General features: G+C 41.8%; 1 protein-coding gene across 1 annotated transcript in view; it reads right to left on the reverse strand.

Annotated features, from left to right (window-relative positions):
• Positions 1 to 5,220, reverse strand: part of CDH18 (cadherin 18) — a 201,751-nt gene extending 196,531 nt beyond the window's left edge. The window contains exon 1 of the mRNA XM_033154394.1: positions 5,042 to 5,220. The gene's annotated coding sequence lies outside the window, so the exon portion shown is untranslated. The remainder of the gene's footprint in view (positions 1 to 5,041) is intronic.
• Between the last annotated feature and the right edge of the window lie 780 nt (positions 5,221 to 6,000).

Here is a 6,000-nt window from a genome sequence, read left to right on the forward strand (position 1 = left end):
TATTACTACATGCACACTCATACGCAAACATACACAGCACCTGGTTGGGAAAAGAGAATTCATATATATATATATATATATATATATATATATATATATATATATATATGAAAGGGGGGGAACCACCACACTGTGTGGAAGACATTTTGTAATTCTGAGAACTGTATTTACTAGAACCTCAACCACAATAATGCCATGGATCTGTACTGTAAGAAATCTGAAGTATCTGGTATCTGAAGAAGTGTGCATGCACACGAAAGCTCATACCAAGAACAAACTCAGTTGGTCTCTAAGGTGCTACTGGAAAGAATTTTCTATTTTGTAAGAAATCAGGGAGGGTGAAGGTTTGGCAACTGTGTTGACAAAAAACCTCAATGGCAATAAGGGGAGGTCATAGCTTTTTGGGGAGCAGGTATGACATCCCCCACCCCTGCGGACCCCAACCACACTGTATGCCCCTCCCCCTCTCTCTGATGCCAGGTTGCTGAGTACTTCTAGGAAACAGATATTTCTGAGAGAAGATTATGGAAGTGTTTTTGTGTGTGCATGTGTGTGTGTGTTCAGCAGGAGAAGAAAGATTGCAATATTCTGGAGAGAGACATGAGAGTTGGGAAAGAAAGAGCATAATACTGTTGTGTTCATGCAAACACACACAGAGAGATACCTTAAAATCTAGCAAAAGCAACTGCTGCAGGAAACAGGTTGTCATACACAGGCCTCCTACACCCATGGGTGCCATTATCTTATGGTAATCACACCTCTGCCCTTCGTAGTGAATTTTTTAACAATCTAATGTGACAAAAGAAGGGGAATGATATAATATACTCAATACCCACTGGAACGAAGTTTGAAGAAACTCATCTTTCCAGGGTACTCCTGGTCAGGTTCTTGAAAATGAGTAAGACAAGTCACAGGAATATGCAGGCCTCAAAGTGCCCCAGTTCCAGCATGGCTTATGAATTTTTCTCTCTTGTTCTGTACACATGCTTCAAAATGAAGATTCCCACTGGAACAAGAGGCACTTTTGCAGTGTTTGTACCACATCCAAGTACAGTTCCATCAGGCAGCAACAGGGCAGAGAGCAAACACCAGCTCAATCCTTTTCTGCTAACTGCTAATTAAGGAGCAAATCACCCCCGGAGATGCACAGATTTTTCCAATACAAAACAAGTTACAACATAATTTTTGCACAAGAGCTTCCACCAAAAGGAAAGAGGAAAAAATAATTACCTGGATCTACATCTGTATATATTTGCTTGTGCCACTTCACAGACAAAACCAACCCTCTGACAACTGCCCCACAAAAAAATTATTCTTTCCCACATAATTAGTCTTATAAGATTGATCCTGCTAAGACTCGACCAGGACTTCACAAATCTGTGCCTCACTGCTGCATCTGGGGAGGGGGGGCAGGCTTAAACTAAAGATGAAGCTAGCAATATTGATTGCATGTGATCTGCTTTCCAGGGAACACAAAATACTGTATTAACCTAGATCACTTAATCATTTGAAGCCAGTATTATATCTGAGGTGAGAAGAGCAAGGGCTCAGCCACATCTCCCTATCCTTTTTTCCAATAAATATTCAACATATTATTATCAATAATAAAACCAGCAGCACTCAAAGGTTACGAATGGGAGTTATTTCAATCACTGCATGGGTGAGAAGATCTTAAATAATTCAGCTGTTCTACTTTCCTTTTCCTTTTGCAAAACCAACACAAAATTACTTCTCCTTAAGCCAAGAACAAATAGAATATGAACACTTGATATTAACTTCTACAAAATGCCATGGAAGAGACACCATTCAGTTCCAGTTCTCTTGGACAAGGAAGACTTAACAGATAATCTAAATCTTCTTCGTTCATGTGCCGGATTGCAAATTACACAGAGGCAACATCGGAGCTAGTAACCTGGAGACAGGAAAGCAGTTCAGTAGACCCTGGCAAGTTTTCCAGAGGAAGCAGGCCAAAGTCAGTAGTGATGTGTTAGCAACTCCTCATGTCACGTGATTTTGCTGGGCTGGAAAGCTGCAGTGTGCCCTCTGACCATCTAGATGGTGGTGCTTCTGCAGAGGAGCAAGGATCTAAACTCTACTACCAACAAACTGCTCTAGTGATGCCGGAAGAAGTGTGTCTGGGCCTCGCTGTCACAGTCCCCAATCTGTGGTCTGCAGCACCAGCCATGGCTTCTCTGATAACAAGTATAGTTATATGATGCATGAGTTTCCAATCACATGTTTTTCCCACTCACACTAGATATCATTAGGCATGAAACCTAACCATGTTGTGCAGCAAGAAGACAGAAAAATAATAATTGTTGTGCAGCTCTATTACAATCGATAGAAATGTATTTAGAAATTCACATAGAGAGTAGACCTATACTAAGTGTCCTAGGACAACTCGTACTCCAGTTACTCCACATGCCTTTGGACCTAAGTCCTTTTCAGACAACGAACACAGTTTGACTGAATGTTTGAGGGATCCTGATAACATTGACAAGCTTAGCAACGTATTTTGTATGCACATTATGACTGATATCACAGTCTATTGAATGTGTTGAAATATGAGGTGGGGCCCACCTGCCACCACAATCCTGAGTCCTCTCAGTGCACATTTATTGCCAGACACCTCATACAAGCAGGTACACCTACAGAACATATGTCAGAGAGAAACACACTACGAGCAAAATGTTAGGGACCCAGGGACTTGGACTGATATCATTCACCAGTTGTCCCACTCAGCACTGCCTTCTACACTGTCCCAGCCTGAAGACACTACTCTCCCATAATTGTCAGTCTGTGAGGATGACCCTCCTGTGCTTCTCCTGCTCCACACCTAGACAAGACCATGAAAATGTCCTTTCGCACTTTAGCCAGCAGAAATCACCGGGAGCTATCCATGGTACTGATATACCTTGCCTTGTGCTGAGCCACACTTTGACTTGTAATTGCTACCAAATCATCTGCAGGCGCCAAACCTGAATAGAATAAGGTACAAAGACATGTTACAGTATTTGGGGAAACTACTTCCAGAAGAGGCTCCTGGGAAAGTAGAAGCACAGGATGTGGGGGATGCATAATCCTTTCCTCACTCATATTTCCCCTGCTCCAAGTCACCCCTTTGCAGTAGCTTTAGACCCACAAAGTTTCAGATTTGTTTCTCTCATCCACCTTTCCATCCATGAACAGATTTGAATGACTAAGCTCAATTATCACTATGTGGTGCATTCAAAGACCATTATACCAGCAAAGCTTTTGTCTGATTGCTCTGTGTTATGGACAGATCACATTTTTATAGCAGTTTGAGGATACTCTCTTCCCCTCCCTCCTTTGTGTTTACTTCACTGTGTGCTAAAATTGGTCTGGTTGCAAAATGGAGCAATTTGGCAGCTGCATTACCACTATGCAGGTGTAATATGTGGATAGGTGAACAGACAGGTGAATAAACACAATCTTAGAAGTATTGTACAATGAAACAAATGCTATAATACACATGCTTGGCTGATAGTTCAAGGGCTGGCTGTTCTGCTTCTCTCTGCAATTTTAGGCTGAGTATTGAGGTTCCTGCCTAAGAGACAGAGGGATTTTCTGCACCTACCAATATTCTAGTGGCATGGTCGCTGGGTTTTTTTTTCCAGATTTGGGGGGCATGCATATATACAACATCATTGGTATACAGCTAGTATTGCAGAATAGTGCACTCAAAAAGCTGTTTTTCTTCCTCTATTGCAAAAAATAAACAAATCTGACTTTGATTTGCAAGCTCAGTTCAGAAGATATGTGGCTGATAGAGATTGTGGCACTGAGTCGAAGTACTGCCATGTGTTGCAGACAAAAGTTTATGACAATAACCAGGTTTGCCCTAGCTCAGGGAAACACACAGCTCATTTTCTAATCTCCTCATTCCCACAAGATTAGAATTCCATAATGCTAGGCATTAACCCCCTGCCCTCCTAAAAAGGGGGTGGGGAGCTGAGAAAGCTCTTAATTCCAACATATATTAATGGGTAGAGGAACACAAAAGAATATAAAAGGAGCATGACTACAGTCTGTGGACTTTTCTATTTGGGCACAACCAGTCATTAGAATGGAAAGAAAAAACCCATGTAGTCATTCTAATAACAGTGACATGTGACCAAAGATTCAGACAACTAGCTATAATTTGACACTTAAAAACATTGGCAGAAACAACAGCTATACAACTGCAAATCTTAAGTGCAGGAAAACACAGTGCAGTGGTACCTCTTAATTAAGTTGTTACGTACTTAATTCGTTGTGGAGGTCCGTTCTTAACCTGAAACCGTTCTTAACCTGAGGTACCACTTTAACTAACGGGGCCTCCCACTGCTGCCACACTGCCCACACACAATTTCTGTTCTCATCCTGAGGTAAAGTTTTAACCCAAGGTACTATTTCCACGTTAGAGGAGTCTGTAACCCGAAGTGTTTGTAACCCAAGGTACCACTGTACGAGTGTGTGCACATAAGAGAAGGCATAAGGGGAAAGCAAACACAATGTATACAAAGAAAGGTTATTCTTGCACTAAAAGATAACATAGAAACAAAAGGAAACACAGTTATAGTCACAATGTTAAGGTAACATTCGTCATTGGTGGCAGAGACCATCTATAGTACTTTATGAACAAAACCTCTCATCTGCATTTTGGCAGGTTTGTGTGTTTGCCTCGCTCATCTCAAAAGGAAGATGCCACAGGACTTTCAGTTCCCACATCTGCATGCTTCACATTGGCATGAGGACATACACCCCCCTGCTCCCCCAGATTCTTTATACTGCAGTATGTAATTAGCCAGTTGCCCATTGGAGCAGAGTGGCAACATTTTTCTGCCTACGCTATACTGCTGATCTGATGGGCATGGAGATATCTAATTGTTCTTTTGCCACATCCTGTGGGAGCACGAGAGCATGAGCTCAGTAAGCAGCCAACACTCTCTGACCTCCCCAAAACTTTGTGCAAGCAAATCAGGATGAAAGCTAAACAAACAGGTCACCTGGAAGTGACCCACATCTGCACTGTACTCACCGTGTTTGGGTGTCAGCATGAAGAACAAGCTTACACTGAATACTGTTGCTTCACTCCACATGTAACCGACATTCCATTAGACAAATCCAAATCCAAACGTTCCTTCTGAACTCCACGTTTTGATCTTGCAGTGGTTGCTTCTTTTCCTTGTTCACTAAGATACTCCTTGTGAATGGGCATCTGAGACCCTGCTAAAAAGAAGAAATGGATATTATATAGACAACTGTCTCTTTGAGGAAGGTCTTGAGAATCCATTTATGACATTTCTTTTCCCCTGTTTATGAAACAGTCTACACATAGATTTCTGTTGTTCCTTGATAATTATTTCTTGAATAAGGTGTCTCTGTGTTTATGCTGCTTGATCAATTTTATTGCATATATTCTGGCTCTGATGGAGCACAGCAGTTCAAACTACTTAAGATTTCTAATTCTACCATTGATAATACCTGTGATTTTTGCAATTGTGTGTGTATGTGTCCTTGATGGGGTTTTTCCCCCCTGTGCAAGAAAGAACATACTCTACCACTGAGCCAACTTTTCCTCTTTTTTATCTCCTGGAAACCCTTGCAAAATGAGTTCCATATCTCTCGAGTTGCTGCAGGTTGGAATCAAAATAAATAATTAAATAAGTTGTTGGAGGGATACAGGAAGGAAGGGATAAAGTTCTTCTTGTGCTGCTCAAACTCATTAGAGTATACTGGTTCCTGCTTAGAGAAGCAGTGAGACTCTAATGAATTCCCAGGGACCCAACTCTAGCATCGTGATGCAAGCTAAATGAAGCTTTGCAACCAGGAAAGCACAAAGGCCAAGATGAACTGTAAATCAGCAGGGGTTTCAGAGGGCTTCAGAGCTCACCTGTCTGGTCAGACACCAGCAAGACACTTCCAGGGTCCACACCACATACAGTCATACAGTGTCAACTGGCTGGTTTGCCTCACTTTCTGCAGCCACATTCCCCA

Source organism: Lacerta agilis, chromosome 7 (genome assembly GCF_009819535.1).
Source record: "Lacerta agilis isolate rLacAgi1 chromosome 7, rLacAgi1.pri, whole genome shotgun sequence".
Taxonomy (NCBI): domain Eukaryota; kingdom Metazoa; phylum Chordata; class Lepidosauria; order Squamata; family Lacertidae; genus Lacerta; species Lacerta agilis.